General features: G+C 38.6%; 1 protein-coding gene across 4 annotated transcripts in view; it reads right to left on the minus strand.

Annotated features, from left to right (window-relative positions):
• The window catches only part of LOC125225762, a 216825-nt gene that overhangs the window by 50292 nt on the left and 149984 nt on the right, over positions 1-16549 (minus strand). For 2 of the 4 annotated variants that reach the window (XM_048129609.1, XM_048129610.1), the window contains one exon: positions 13791-13855. The exons of the other annotated variants lie outside the window; for them this stretch is intronic. The gene's annotated coding sequence lies outside the window, so the exon portion shown is untranslated. The remainder of the gene's footprint in view (positions 1-13790; positions 13856-16549) is intronic. 4 annotated transcript variants of the gene reach the window in all.

Below are 16549 nucleotides of genomic sequence, written 5' to 3' on the forward strand. Positions count from 1 at the left end.
CTAGCCATATCTAACCCAGATCGGACTTTTCATTCTTTTAGGTTTGCCATCAGGTGTAATACAAGTACTTACCTAAAAATATAAACAATGCATATCCTAAACTAAATTTAGAATACACCTGTAAGTAAAAACTAAACGTGTAACTGTCCAGACATTTAAATGTCGTATAACGGGTCCCTCGCCTGATAACAGTTGTTTAAGCGAATGGCCTTCATGTACCAAACTCCATTGTCATGCAGACGACGTGTCTTACCTATACCTGAGCTCTAAAAGCCTTCTACACTGTCAATGTATTTGTACAGTAAGCACAGAATGGCTCGATTCAGACAATGTTAATAGATGTCACAGCAATACGGTAACGATCCGTCAGTGTTAATATATTTCAGTGCGACGTATTACGTGGTTCTAACTGTTTAAAGCCGGTAGGTTTAGAATACGACTCGAGAACAGTATATTCCACATTTGCTACCCGTCTCCTCATATTGCTGTATTGAGAAGGCGTTGATCGTCGGATCAGTGGAGGGCCATCGTAGAAGAGTCGGAAAACCCCGCGATGGTTCAGCACTATTAAAAACGTCACACGCGTTGGGCTCCAGGATCCTTTAGAAAGGTAAAAAAAGATAGGCCTGAATGAAGGGCGACTTATGGTGGTCACGATCCTTCTTCTGAAAAATGTTGTTGTTCAAAAAGCAACATGAGACTTCGATTAGTATTAAAATCTTGCGGGGCTGAGAAAATCGCCCCATCCTTTCTCTGTATTTAAATCCTCAATTTATTTTAATTGAAGAAACAATTTTTAACAACAATCATTTAGAAGAAACATCATTGAAGCATTATATTTTGTTAAAGCAATTTGTTACGTATTCCAATTTGAGAATTGTTCAAAGGTATAACTTAAGTATTCTCATTCTTTATATCCTACTGTACTTCAGGATAGCTTTGGTTTATTTTCTTCTATAACATTTCCAGAATCCAGAGTCACCTCGCATTCGTAACAAATATGTATACCTACTTACCTACACCAAGTGTTTTTCCGTGTATAACTCCATCAATTAAAACAGATAACAATGTAATAGGGTCTAGGGCTGAACGCGATTGGGTCTTTCAAAGAATGTACAATTGTACATTATGTACAGTCGACTACAAAGAGATGAAAAGTTGGATTCACCTTATTGCATTGAAAAGTGAAAAAGTGGATACATCTCTTTGTAAGTAGTCAACTGTAGAATTACAACACCGTTATTTTTATCGATCGTGGATACTTTTTGATGTAGGTATCTTATCGGAATTATGTTCCTTTTCTGTGGGCCCATTTTTGAGTCTCACGTGTTCGATTCAGAAAATTGTCACTGAAAATAATAAGCCGTTTCCAACCGGTATTTTAGTGACAAAATCCCGAGATTCAAAATCGCCCTCCTGACCCCCCTAAATAAAACAATGAAATGTGTATTAGGAAAACACGTCTTTTAAATATTTAGGTATTTATTACTTGTATTGTTTCTATTCAGAATCACGAGCTCTTTAGATCCTAATAAGAGGATTTTCTGTTACAAAATTTCTCACATCTTCTATTTTGTTATCGTCATACAAAGTGTATGAATAGGTAAAGGAATAGAATTCAGATCAAGACTTATCTTACTAGGATCAAGACTGTCCATGATTCCGATAAATAGACAACCACTGTAAATAAAACGACCTAGTAAGTACTTTTTTTTCAAAGTTACGAATAATTAGGGCACCGAATAGCCCTCTGACATACAATCATGACATTAGTCACGTTATTTTTAGTAACGTTCCGTGTTACGGACATTGTTGTGTTGTTGTGTTACATAATACCCACAAATTGGATATAAAACGCATAGCAATGAACGTAACAATAGTATCCGGTAATTTCACGACCTTGGGGTCAATTCGCACTGCAAAAAACCAATTTCAATTGAATGGAAAACATTACGCTTTCGCCGCTACTGATGCGTAACCGTATTATAAAAATGTATAACTTTTACTTGCTATTTTTCTATTATGATATCTAGAAAAGAAATTATAATAATAGACTATCGGCTCGATTCGAACTAAAGTATCTAATTAAAAAAATCATTTTTGACATTGATCCGATCCACATAGCTTCTAGAGCTAATAATTGACATAATATGTTAACATTAACTTTAAAATTCGAATTGGGCGTTTTGGTATGTGAATGTTTATGTCAAATTTCATATTAAGCCAGAATATCGTTATAAAATGAGAGTATACTTAAAGCTATTATTGCAAATCGGCGGATAGATGAGCTACTCTTACTGGCGTATTCGGGTACTAATTAAACAATTTATTTAGATATGAATCTGATCATACAGTTTTGTTTAAATAAATATCACTTTTGCATTGAAAGATAGATCTGAACTCAACCAAAACCTTTTCAATTCAGAAAAGAGCTTACACCCATCTTAAAGGCCGGCAACGCACCTCCAACACCTCTGGTGTTTCGGGTGTCCATGGGCGGCGGTGATCGCTTACCATCAGGCGACCTGTCTGCTCGTTTGCCTCCTATCCCATAAAAAAAAATCTGAATAATCCTCTATAGCATATTACTAGTTACCCATATTATTTCATATTTCACATCATGATTCCCGCAAAGCATGTCACGGGTCGCTAATACTCCACAATAGAACCTCATCTTTCACAGTTTCCGCAAGTGTAGGTCCTTTATGTTTATCTAGGACACCCTTTTTTGCCCAATAAATGTCGAGGAAAACTAGAGAAGAAAGCCCAAACTTGTATAGGCGGGACGGCAAATTCGATTCCTTTTTTTTGTCGTCTGAATTCGGGCTGTTGGGTTTGACAGTTAAATGCGGGTAGTATAAATGGAATGGTCACCTAGTACAGTAGTTAGTACTAATTGTGTTCCGAATGGTCAATGGAGTATATTTTTTTACGCACTAGTGCGAGAAGTGGTTCATTATATGCCAGGTCGAAACTTCAGAGGCTCATCTGTACTGAAAAACGTCGTACGATACACGTGCGAAAAGGAAATTCATAACACGTGTCGATTTAAAACACTCCCTTCAGTCGTGTTTTAATTTATCGCCACACGTTTCGAACTTCCTTTTTTACGCACTTGTATCGTAATGTATTATTTTGATTGGGGTAACTGTGGCTTATTCGTAGATTACATGATAGTGTGTGACTTGTTTATTATTGAATTTCAGGTCCAGAAAATGATCTATATAGGAATATGAGGACTACGTTCGTGTCAAAAGTGATTTCCCGCAAATCCTTTCCGTCAACGATATCTCTTGACCGCCTTTTTACGGATTTGCGTCAGATATCTAAAATAAATGCATAGTAAAAATACAAAAGGAACCCCAGTAAAGCTGGACTAAAATAGATTCCGTGTACATTTTTATTACGCCCAAAAGGCTCTTGACACAACAACCATTGTAATGTAGGGTCGGCTCTTCGAGCGAGTGGGAGTAGCCCTGTCCTTACAAGTGACTTTAAGGAATGACGTCAAACTTGAGATGGACCTTTTCATCCTAGTGAGGTTAAAAAAAAAATTAAATTTAATATTGTCTTCGGTTACCGTAATAGTTACTCATGAAATCCATTTCCATAGTTATATTTAATAATTAAATTTCATTTTCTGCCTGCCAACTTGAGGAAACACCTCACAAAAAATCACATGTTAGTTGTGGATGGATACCACTTTGCTTCTATTGTAGATAAATTGCAATGTCAGTTTTTTGAACCAGAAAAAGAGGCATTACGAGCCAGTAAAGAACTCCTCAACCTTTTTTCTGAAAACTGTACTTACGCCTAGGTATCTTAAAAGATGCATAATCTTATTAATTTTACACCCACTATACCTTTTTCTTCTAAGAACTTGTTTTGCTCTAATTCCCAACGGGTTCCCTAAAATTCTCTAGTATCCGTAGAAGTCCATACAAAACAGATGCCAAAAACCCCTCCGGCTTTACCAACGAAAATTTTCACGCCCCGCCACTGTTAGATCACAATTTAGGCTTTCTAAGAAAAGGATTTAAGATTACTTATTTCCTCACTTGCAATAAAACTTTATACCTATTGGTTTGGTTTCATTAGTTAATTTGTATGGATGCTAAGTCGTTATCAAATAGCTAACCGTATAAAGTGCCATGGTGTGATTCGGTCAACATCGAAGCCATGGAAGTGATTGTCCCGATCAAAGCAACACAAATATTTAGTCTACATGCAGATTCTACAGTTCATTCACTGAGTGGAGGCGTGTTTACATTACATAATTAGATAGAAAAACTGACCTGTGTGGACGTTAAAAATCTTCACGAATAATAGAATACAAACTTCACAGGATGAACATATGAAATGAAAAATGAAAATGAAATATTTATTTTTCAAGTAGGCATATTACAATGCGCATATGAACGTCAAATAAAGCTACGCCGGCTCTAACCCTACGCCTCAGCCTCGAGAAGATTTCAGTCCCCCCTCAGTTGGGAGGGGGGTATCCACTATGGGACCGGCAAGAAACTCGGCGGGCAACTTCTTTTCAAAACATTACATCTTATAACTAACATGCATTAAATAACAAGATACAATTTAACATGCAAAAGTATTCATCAAAGAATATGAACAGACTAGGTACTCTATGGAAATTAATTTCAATAAATTATATTATTGCTTAATAATACGTCGTTCTTCTTCAGAGAAAACATATCAAATTGTCACAGAAGAAAAAGATAATATGAATCTCAATATCATTAAATATGTAATTTACCTACACAACATAAAATATAAAATATTTGATGTGCTTTCTTATCAGAACTGTGTCCTCTATACATAATACAATTATTTTAATTGCTATTCGTTTTTTGTAGTTTCTGGTTCGGGCCATGCATGTTTGTCTGTCAAATAGTCCTCGACTCTGTAATAAGCCTTTAACATCAATGATTTTTTTAAGTATTTCTTAAGAGCTGGGAGGGGTAATCTCAAAGCAGTGTCAGGTAACTTATTATAAAAATGAATGCATTGCCCAACAAATGTACTTTACGGACACGAAACTTCTTTATGGCAAGCTTATTTTTGTTTCTAGTGTTATAATTATGGATATCAGAATTCTTAGTGAAACAGTCTAAATTCTTAACAACATAAATTATACTATCATAAATGTATTGGGAAGCTACAGTTAAGATATTAATTTCTTTGAAGAGTTCTCTTACTGATTCACGTGTTCCTAAGTTGTAAATAGAACGAATGGCTCTCTTTTGTAATACAAAGATAGTCTGTATGTCAGCTGCTTTGCCCCAAACCAGAATACCGTATGACATTACACTGTGAAAATAACTATGATACACTAGGCGAGCTGTCTCAACATTAGTCAGTTGCCTGATTCTCCTATGCTTAACTAAGAAAGATTTAATAGTTGACTGACAAAGCCCATACAAAAAAGCGTACCCCTGAAATGTATGGGCCTTTCAGGCTTAATAATAATAATAATAAGTAGCCAATAAGCCTGACATTGTGATAATAGATCGACCGCAACGCCGGGCCGTGCTCGTTGACATCACCATCCCCCATGATGAGAATCTCGTGAAAGCCGAGAAGGACAAGTCCAGTAAGTACCTAGACTTGGCTCACGAGATAACCACCATGTGGGATGTTGATTCAACGATCATTGTCCCGATAGTCGTTTCAGCGAACGGTCTCATAGCGAAGAGTCTCGATCAACATCTTAAGAGACTCTCGCTCGGTGGTTGGATCAAGGGCCAGATGCAGAAGGCGGTAATTTTGGACACAGCGCGGATAGTCCGACGGTTCCTCTCTCTGCAGCCCTAACCACCGGCAGCTTGGGCCCTGCCCTGCTGCTGGCGGCACCCTAGGTTAGGTTTTTTATAATGTGTTGGTTTTGTATTTTACTTTTATAATCATATTATAAATAACCTAACTTAAGAAGAAAGATAAATAAAGGAAATAATAATAATAATAATAATTGTATTGTTTCGTTTTCTTTCAACCCCTTATTTGCCAAGAGTGGCACTGAAGCTTTAGTAGTTTCATGTGTTCTGCCTACCCCTTTATGGGATACAGGCGTGATCGTATGTATGTCGTATGTATGTATGTAATAATAATAATAATATATACTTTATTGTGCACCACTTATTAAAAGGAGATTACATTAATAAAACGATTAAAACTAGGTAACAACAGGCGGTCTTATCGCTTAAAAGCGATCTCTACCAGACAACCTTTGGGTAGCAGGAAACAAATTACCAGAAACAATGAAACGGGTAGTGCCAACATGAAAATTACGTGTAGAATAAAACTGCACACAACTTAATTGCTTAATTGCTTAAAACTAGATGGCGCTGTTTCGCAGCCTGAAAATGGCCAAAATCATATTTTCCCTCAATATTATTGCGTGTTTTTATTTTTTATAAGAATAAATGATATTTCTTTATTTTAAAATCATAATATCACGTCAATACGCTTTTTGAAAAAAAAATCTAGACATCATCAGTGTAGTTATGATAGTATTTAAAAGGTGGCGCTAAGAAATCGATGTACGATTCTTAGTATGAAGTAAGTAAATCCTTCCTTGGCCGAACTGTATAAAAGTTTGTAGGCAGAAATAGGTAGGTATTTTTAGTAGGTGTTTTTCGTCACGTATGAATTTTCCATGTTATCGTCATATTACGAGTATATGCGGCTGTTGACGTTAATGTACTTATTTTCTTCGTTTCTTTCATCTCTTCTACCTATTTGGAGTACCAGCATACCTGCTCACCTGACTAAACAAAACACCTATCATCAAAAGTAATTTATCGCCATGTTTTCCTCACATTGAGTTTATTTGAATGTCTCAGTGAAGAAATTACAGACATCAAGGCTTTTATTAACCCAAAAACTCGCGAATATTCTTGGAAGACATAAAAAATACCGTGCGGAGTCGCGTCTCATTAAAGACAGTGTTGTTCCAATATTCCAGCCGCTCATCAAGAACTGGTGTTTAATTTTTTCCCCAAGCCTGTTCTGATACCCCACTGCTGCGTTGATGCCCTTTGGTTTTCTAACATCTTCGCGTCTCCCTATCTAGTGCATCTTGCGGCTAGTTGTAATGGTGCCCTATCAATATTTTGATAGTCGTAGTCAAAATGTACGAGCCTGGTTGTCGAATAAGGTAATTTTGATATGGCGATCGATTAAGATCTTGTTCAAAATTCCATGGTGGCTAAGGATTGAATCAACCTATGCAGATATGCCTAACACATGAACAAGACTCGCCCTAAGTTATTAGTTCAATCATACTTGTTGTTTTTAGTAATCAGCTTTATTTGAATTATATAAGATCGTAATTGTAGTGATTAACTTAACGTCAACTAAGAGAAAACTGCCTTAGTTGTCTCACGACGACACGAGACCGGTGCATGCCATTAAGGAAAGCGTTAGGTCATGCCGTCTGGGCCTAAACTTAATCGCCAATTTTTTTTTACAGTTTATACGGATCAAATATCATCATCATCACCATCATCATATCAGCCCTTTATCGCCCACTGCTGAGCATAGGCCTCTCTTCTAGTACGCCACTTGTCCCGGTCCTGAGCTAGTCTCATCCAGTTGTGACCCGCAATTAAATATACAGTAGTTTAATTTCCAGTTTCCGATGCACAGAACTAATTTGTTTTGCAGAATCGAAGCATGTTCAGGAAAAAAAAAGGAATGCAAACTAAAACGTTTGATAAGAATATAAATAAGAAGATGAGACACATTTATTTTTGAAACAGAGTGTAGTCTGCATATATCAGTTCGCCCTCGGTAAGCGTTGGGAATCGGGAACACAGCTAGGCGTATATCAAAGCGACAAGAGATGGAAGTCGGCTTTTGAGATGTCTCCGCAGACGGCAAACAGGCCCTGTGCGATATAGACGTATTTAGACGCGGCGTGCTTGAGAATGACGGCTGGAATGTATGCTCGTGGATAGAAACGACAGCTATTTCAAGAATGCACTGGAGATGATGCGATAAGAAGAAGTCTATAAGTAGGTAGGTACCTCCATAAGTACTAACACATTTCCAACCAAGACCTTCTGTAATGCACATGACTTTAATGTTAAATAACTGAAAGAAATGAAAGAAATGACGATTGTTTAAAATTGCAAACGGGACTTAATCGCGTATTTACTATGTTTTAAGCACTATGGTTTTAAACACTAACCTCTAACGTTTCAAGGACGGCATTGTCCCCGTGGTCTCGGAGCAGACCCCGTTTGCAATTTTAAATATGTATAAAAATCGTGAAAGATATGACGATTGTTGATGGAGTACCTACGCCAGTGAAAATTTAAACATGTAATGTATGAAAATAGTCACGTTACATTCCGCAACATCTGACATTTCAAATGGTTTCTATAAGCTAGGTCCACGGAAGTCGCATCTGCTTAATTTAATAATAAATTATTTTTGCTAAAAATACCAACGCAGGTATGAAATCATACATAGTTTACTCTTCTCTTAATCTTCTCCTTTCTATTCTCTACAGTGAAATTTACATCATTTTCCTTTCGATCGAAATCAAAACGCATCCAATTTAATTCTATTTTCCCCAAGTCAAGGCTGTCTAAGATTTTACGCTGAGCATTTTTACGAGATACTCTATCCATTTTTTCCGTAAGTTTCCTATGCTTTAAATTTCCCCCTTAATTTTATTAGCCGTCTCTCGCACCCAAAGTCCAATGTTACTTATGTACTGTGTACGGGTACAAGAAACTTTTTGTTACCAACTTGAGACATTCAACAATTTTGCATCTGTAATTTTTTATATTTTCTTACTTTATGCGGGAAAAAAGTTGTTTCAATTTAAAAACGCTTTACGGCTAAGAGGGAGCTCAGAATAAATAAATGAAATTACATCCGGGAGTCGAGCTTGAAAACAACTCAAATTTCTATTAAAATTATGCTCTGCAAACTTAATTTCTCGACTAACAGATAGATCTACTAATACTTATATAAAGCAAGCCAGAACAATTGCAAAGATTTCAGATTTGCGAAAGCGATTAGGTCTTCTAATAACCTAACCACGAAATTTAAATTTTGAAAATCCTCGACATAGTGGACCGCAATTCATCAAACATGGCTAAGCTAACACTCCCAACTAATTCAGCTTTCAAACAAAAAAAAACTCAATCGGTCCATTCCTTCCGGAGCTACTATACCACAGACAGACACACACACACAGACAGACAGACACGTCAAACTTATAACATCCCGTCGTTTTTGCGTCGGGGGTTAAAAATATAAAAAAAAAGTTATCTCCTAATAGTCATAAAACAGAATATGGACTACAGAGTCAGTTTTGCCAGCATCACCAGCATGTCCAACTTAATGGGCGTATGCCGGAACTTCGCTACAACCTACTACAACACCTACGTATGGGTTAACAGATATTGCAAAGTTTGCACTGATCCGTGGCAAACAGCCTTTCAACGGGCGGTTATTGCGGATTCAGATCCGGGTCAAACCGGACTAATCCGGATTGCAGGTTTAATGAGGATTTACACGGAAGTGGGCTAATACTAATACTTAGGCTTCAGTAGCCTAGTGTTTATAATTTGGGAAATGGAAATGGACATGTAAAAGTTAGTTCCCGACTAGTTTTTATATTGAATTTTTAGACGATGTACCTAATCATGGGCCAATGTATGTGTCATGAAAAATTGTCAGTGCACTGCTGCTAAGTCAAAACTTTAACCAAAAACTTTAGTTTTTTCGCCAAAATTCCATTTTAGGCACAAGCTTTCATCGCCGACTGTACTTTTCTTTCAACAGTCATCTATCTGGGGTCCGTTTCTCGAAAGGTACAAGCCTTGTATTACAAGTGCGCGAACTGTCAAATCGTATGGGTTGTCATGGAAACACACTTGTAATCAAGGCACCTTTCGAGAAATCTCCGAGACGTTTCTAAAAACCTCTTACTCGGTGGCGATACGACATTTCACTATAGAGTTCCTATGGCCACCGTTCTGCTCCATCATCAGATCAGCTCCATGATACCATATGATATGGCATTGTTGCTTGATTTACATATGTGTGCAAAATTTCAGCTCGATGGGTTAAAGATATCTTGCAAGTTAAATAAAAGCTTGTAAAAAGTATGCTCAATAGAAAACAAAACCGTCCGTTAAGCCTCCGCCACACATAAAGCGTTTTGATAGCGTAGCGTCAGCGGAGAGCAATGATAGCGGTGCGCCGGCGGAACGCTGGCATTCCGCTCGCAATCCGCGCGCATTCCGCTCGCAATCCGCGTGCATTCCGCTCGCAATCCGCGCTCATTAGTTCCCGCCGGCGTCCGCTGGGCGCAACGCCAGCGTTCGTCCGGCGCACCGCTATCGTTGCGCTCCGCTGACGCTCCGCTACCGCTCCGCCTACGCTATCAGAACGCGCATGTGTGGCCGAGCTTTTAATGATATACCGTTCCTCGTTATGGACTCCATACCTGACCAGAGTTAGTCAAATACGTAGTTTCATCACAGACATCAATATTCAATATATTTTCAGAATAGTTGAGATGAAACGTAAAAACCGTCGCATTTTCCACGTGGCGTTGCGAATCTCTTTCTAATTTCTAAGCTTTAACCTTCTTAAGCTCAAAATCCGCTCAAAAGTTTCTTTTGTGATCGCCCGAAACCCTGAAAATTCATGCCTTTTCAGCAACGTCTCAAATTCATAAAGTTCACTTTAATAAAGTCACTTTATACATAAAATACTACATGTAAAGTCATAGACAACCCTTTTTGACTTTCATAAAGTTATCTTGTGTTCTTTGACATTAATATATAAGGGCATGACTTCTGGACGGCTTAGGGACCGGCCACATCTAAGAGACGCATGTCCTGAGGTGCGGAACGGACGTCCGCGCCACGCCGCCTGAATGTAATTCAAAAAACGTCTCCTCCGTACATTTTGTATAGGAAGGAGTGGAAGGACGTAAGACGCGCCCCAGGCGGCGCGGGCGCGCCACGCCGCCGCCACGCCGCCTGGGGCGCGTCTTACGTCCTTCCTATACAAAATGTACTGAGGAGACGTTTTTTGAATTACATTCAGGCGGCGTGGCGGAGACGTCCGTTGCGCGCCCCGAGACACGCGACGCTTAAGTGGGAACGCTGCCTTAGATGCTTTACTTAATTAATCCCGAAGCCAACATCATATTCATTACGTAAATTAAACGAAGAACTTGTAACGCTCCCGGCAATAACGAGATGTTATATCTTACACTGAGGACTAGGTATTTGGTAATTAAGTTGCCAAGGACAAAGCTCAAATATTTGACATATACGCTAGTTTAAACTTACTTCTGACACCAAAATTATATCATTTACTAATTTGTCGTTCAACTCTTGCTATCGTCGTCGTGTTTTTGTCAATTGTCCTCCAGGAACCTCTAGGTGCCGTAGCCGAGTGGCATTTCTGCGACGCGAAACGAAAACGAAACGCCGCGAAAGGTAGCCTGGCTCTGTCACGCCAATACGCAAGAGCGATAGAGATAGATATCTACGAGCGTTTCGTTTCGTGAGCGTTTGTGCCATTCGGACGCAGTTACGCACCCTGGTCTATTTGTATTACTTTAGTTTCCGGTATATTATGTACTACATATGTATGATGTATATTATGACTGTTTGTGTTCTAAGTAAATAATAATAAAAAAAATCATATCATTGCGTCACTTTCGCACTTACATACAGATGTAGTGCAAAAAGGTTTTCCTTCATATTTTCCCGGAAACATTCGTATTTGTCATGCTAGTCCAGACACTGTCAGTACCTTTTGTACTGACGCTGACTGAAATATGATGACACGTTTGTACGTTTCCGTAAACATATAATACGATGGAAAAGAGCTTTTCGCTCTACATCTGTACCTTGGTAGAACGTTACAGACATGACAAGTGATAGACAGTCGTCCATCTTAGCCCTGCCGAATAGAAGAATCTGATTGATATAGGTATGCACACGTCCTACATGTCGCTAATGATTACCGCAATTTTTAACGTATTTGGGCCATTTTTGTCAAAGTTGTCCACCCCACTTTTTTAACATGGGTATTTTGGAAACCACATAAAAATTTCCAAATCCAAAAAAAGTGGGGTGGACAACTTTGAAAAAATGGCCCATTTACTCATTTTATGAAACATACAATATCAGACTCGTATAATCACTAAGTAGGTACCTACCAAAACTTTTAAATTTACTGTAATGCCATAATCTTTCACAACTCTCACGGATACATAAGAATATGCGAGGTAAAAAGTAACTTATATTATTCTCCGTAAAATGGTTTATGTTCGTGCGAAACTTTATGCCGACATTTGTATTTTATTGATACCAGTGTACTGTATTATTCAGCTTAAAAACAGAATAACCAAATACGGAGACTTCAGATTGTTTATGTCCAAATGGAGTATTTACAGATTATGTAATGAAAAAATGTCACTTTTGTAAAACCGACCGGTCGGTTTTGAAAACCGGTCTGGCTCAGTCGGTAGTGACCCTGCCTGCTAAGCCGCGGTCCTGGGTTCGAATCCCGGTAAGGGCATTTATTTGTGTGATGAGCACAGATATTTTGTTCTTGAGTCATGGACGTTTTCTATGTATATAAGTATGTATATCGTCGCCTAGCACCCATAGTACAAGCTTTGCTTAGTTTGGGGCTAAGTTGATTTGTGTAGGTGTCCCCCAATATTTATTTATTCATTTATTTATTTAAAACTACTAATTCATAAGGACACTAAAATATACCCTATGAGAACTATTCTTATGTCGAAGTTCTTAGTTTTCATTTAATTTGATTCTCATGCAAAAATATGAAAAAGTCCCGATTTTTCCCAAATGGATAGGTACTGCATCTTTGGACATGCGCAAACTTTCATATTGAAGTAGAAAAGAATGTTACGACATAAACCAATGAATAATTACTAAAACACTTGATATCATGTTGATAAACCTATCTAATCAAATTTGCATACGGATTGAGAATAATCGTCCATTGGCCTGATATGAAATTACTTACGAAAAGAAAGACATACAAACACATACCTATTACTAAATTACTCCGTAATATGCGACCGAAGCCCTCGTATAGCTAGAACCTAGCCGGCCAGCTTCATTGCACACCCAGTGATCGCATTTTCAAAACCAAATTTGGTTTCAAGCCACAAGGCTGCCAGAGCTCAACAGGGTGTGTTCTGATGACGGGAGACACACTAACTTGTTCCGTCAACTAGTCCGAGTCGTCACCCGAACCCTGCTTAGAATACTCCTTTTTGCTGTGTACTTAACACAGCAAAAGGGAACGTACAAGTTTCTAATGGGGTAGCAACGCGCATGTGACACTGTTTGCGTTGCAGGCGTCCATAGGTTACGGTGACCGCTTTACATCAGGCGGGCCGTATGCTTGTTTGCCATCGACGCAGTATAAAAAAAAAACATCAGTGTTTCATGCTTCAGACACACCTCGGACAATAACGATCAAATGTATGAAAGAGGCGTATTCCTACGCACATAGTCTAAGCTCGTGTAGGTGAACGCGTACCATGCTGTATGAGTGAGATATGACAGGTCGTCTGGTTGCGTTTTTGACAGGCGGTAACTGTAAGATAACCGAGAGCGGGTGGGCGGCACTTCAGCGGGAAGCGGGAGTGGCCATACTGTACGAAAGTACTCTATTATACTATGCTTCAGATCAATAACAGTTGGAGGAGTCGCTGGACAGGGCGAGGAGGACTATATTATACTCGTATTACTCACAAAACACTGAAGTCAACGGACTGTTTTCCCTTCACCGCAGGATCATTCGAAGCGAGGAAACGTACCTGAAAATAACAAAATACATATATATAAATTCACGCCTGTATTAAAGTGAAAGAAAAGCATATGCATATGAAGATCAGCCTTTTTGCTCCACGCAGGATTAAAAGGCAGGCCCGTATTGTTTCGAGCGCATTTTCTTTTTAAGGTTCAGCTTAAAAAGGTATTAACTCCTTTGAATGTTTGTAGGCCTTATGCTGTTTGGATACATTAATGTGTGTCTTAATGCTCCAGGTATGAGCATAGTTATAGTTATTCCTAAGTACATATATTTACAGAGGTTTTGTTTTCTGTACAGATAGGGGAACAATGGAAAATCTAGGCTTATGTATATCTCTTGATTACATTCGAGGGTGCACATTCATTGTGTTCAAAGTTGTTGACTTTAGCACTGAAACGTTATATTTATAAACCTTAAAATTATGCTGAGAGAGAGATATCCACAGCGGCAGCGGGTACTTAAGATTTAATCAAGGCCAACATTTTCAATGATTCATTACCGCTCCAATTATTTACTTAACATTATCTCACGGCCGATTACCCGTCCATCTTCGCGCAATCACGAGCGAAGCGAGAGTTTCACCCCGTTTACAATAGCGCACCAAATTGAGCTATTGCCAAAGTGCCGAGTTGATTAATCGCGACCTTGATTCTTTCACGGACTTGGCCGATTTTCTTCTTGGAAGCCTTTGGGTGCCCAATGATCTGAATTATTTTATGCTCGATTCTTTTGAACGTGATGTGCACGAGTAGATAAGGTAAAAGGTGCCGATAAGAGATGGCATGCAGCTGCATACTATTGTGAATAACTGAAGTGAGAAATTTTTGTAAAGCTCTATCTCGAGATTTTACAATATCGAATGAATGAATGGACAATATGAATAAAGAAACAGGTTGTCCGCGTCCTTTTTTGTTAACATTTTCGGCGTGATTCGAACTTTAAGATAATGTACGTCTAATCTTAGTACTAGACACTATAATAGATTCGATGCGTGAGATACGTGTTATAATAACGTATATCCAGAACATTTTGACTCATATCGGCCCCTCCCAACCTCACAGTAATCTATCTTTAGCCGCATCGTAAAATACACTTCGGTGACGATATCAAACACGTTTTCCGAGCAATTTGACTGGAGCAAAATTTCCGCCCATCGCTAAAAACACAAGTTTCCGAACATAATGGAAGTCTAATAATAGCGCTCGTAGGTCGAGAACTCGGAAATATTTGAATTTCTGTAAATCAGTTATAAAAAAAGTGTTTTGGATTCCACCCACGATGTTACGCGTGGCCCACGGTAGGTAAGGAATTCTGTACACGAGGCTTGCGGTTATCAGTATCACACTGGTGCCTGATACGCACGTATATTCGGCTCCTACCGAATTAGGTAGGTTTCGGTATAAATATTTCGGTGCGGTAACATTTTTGGGTACCTACTCAGCTGGTCATTGGTCAACTGTTGTGTTTAGAATGTTCTGGACTGATAAGCAGCGCTGGTTTCCCATCGGAGAGATATGACAACATGACTTGGACTTTATTGGACGGTGCGTATAAAGTAGTAACTAGAAACATCGGAAAGGAAGGAGCCTTTCCTTAAAGAAAATTTACATATAATATATAAAAACAACCGTAGACCAAAACGCAGTTTCCAATTTCAAAGAATGTATAAAATGCATAATATAGTTTTGTAGTTCCCAAACCACAGGGGACTGCACGTCGGGACAGTGAGGCATCTAATATTTCTTTCTTTTTAGTAAAGTGTGAGAGAAACAGAAGAACACGACCATAGTTCGAGTTTGCACAATTTCGTAGAGGTGAAAGGTCGAGCAGGAAACGTGATGAGAAATGTGTGACTTTTGCAGACTTTAGAATGCTAGTATGACGTGTTAAGCAGGCTAAATGGCAATGTGAACAAACTGCAGAACATCTACACAAGATTCTTTAATAAGAAAATGCAGTTGTTGAAACAACATGAATTCGCACGAAGATTATTTTTCTTCCTTGCGTTATTCCGGCATTATGCAACGGCAACGGTAGGTATTGGAATTGGTATAGACGCTAATTTGTAGACAAGCGACACCCTTCTCCCTCCTAATATTAGGAGCAATGACGTATTTGTCAGCTTCTACAAAAATACCAAAATAAATGTTTGAGCATATCCTCAATAGCATAAAAAAGGTAATCGGTCAATAACCCCAAAGCTATAGGGTAGCGCACCGTATAAAACAGGATCAAACTAGAGCAAGTTAATGCAAATATATACAATGTTTAAAAACCTGTTGCCGTTCGGTTCCGCGCGGGTAGGCAAGTGACATGTGGCTCGAACGTTAGAGGCAACACTGTCGCCGTTTTAACCCCCGACGCAAAAAACGAAGGGGTGTTATAAGTTTGACGTGTCTGTCTGTCTGTCTGTCTGTCTGTTTGTCTGTTTGTCTGTCTGTCTGTCTGTCTGTCTGTGTGTGTGTCTGTCTGTGGAATCGTAGCTCCCAAACGGATAAACCGATTTAGATTGATTTTTTTTGTCTGAAAGCTGAGTTAGTTGGGAGTGTTCTTAGCAATGTTTCATGAAAATCGGTCCACTATGTCGGGGTCGGGGGTTTTTTCAAAATTTAATTATATAAATAATTTTATGACTTTTATGTAATTCCCAAAAGATTTGACAATTTGTAAATACATAGGTAAAGAAAATATTCGTTCT

This window comes from Leguminivora glycinivorella, chromosome 4, assembly GCF_023078275.1.
Source record: "Leguminivora glycinivorella isolate SPB_JAAS2020 chromosome 4, LegGlyc_1.1, whole genome shotgun sequence".
Classification (NCBI taxonomy): Eukaryota; Metazoa; Arthropoda; class Insecta; order Lepidoptera; family Tortricidae; genus Leguminivora; species Leguminivora glycinivorella.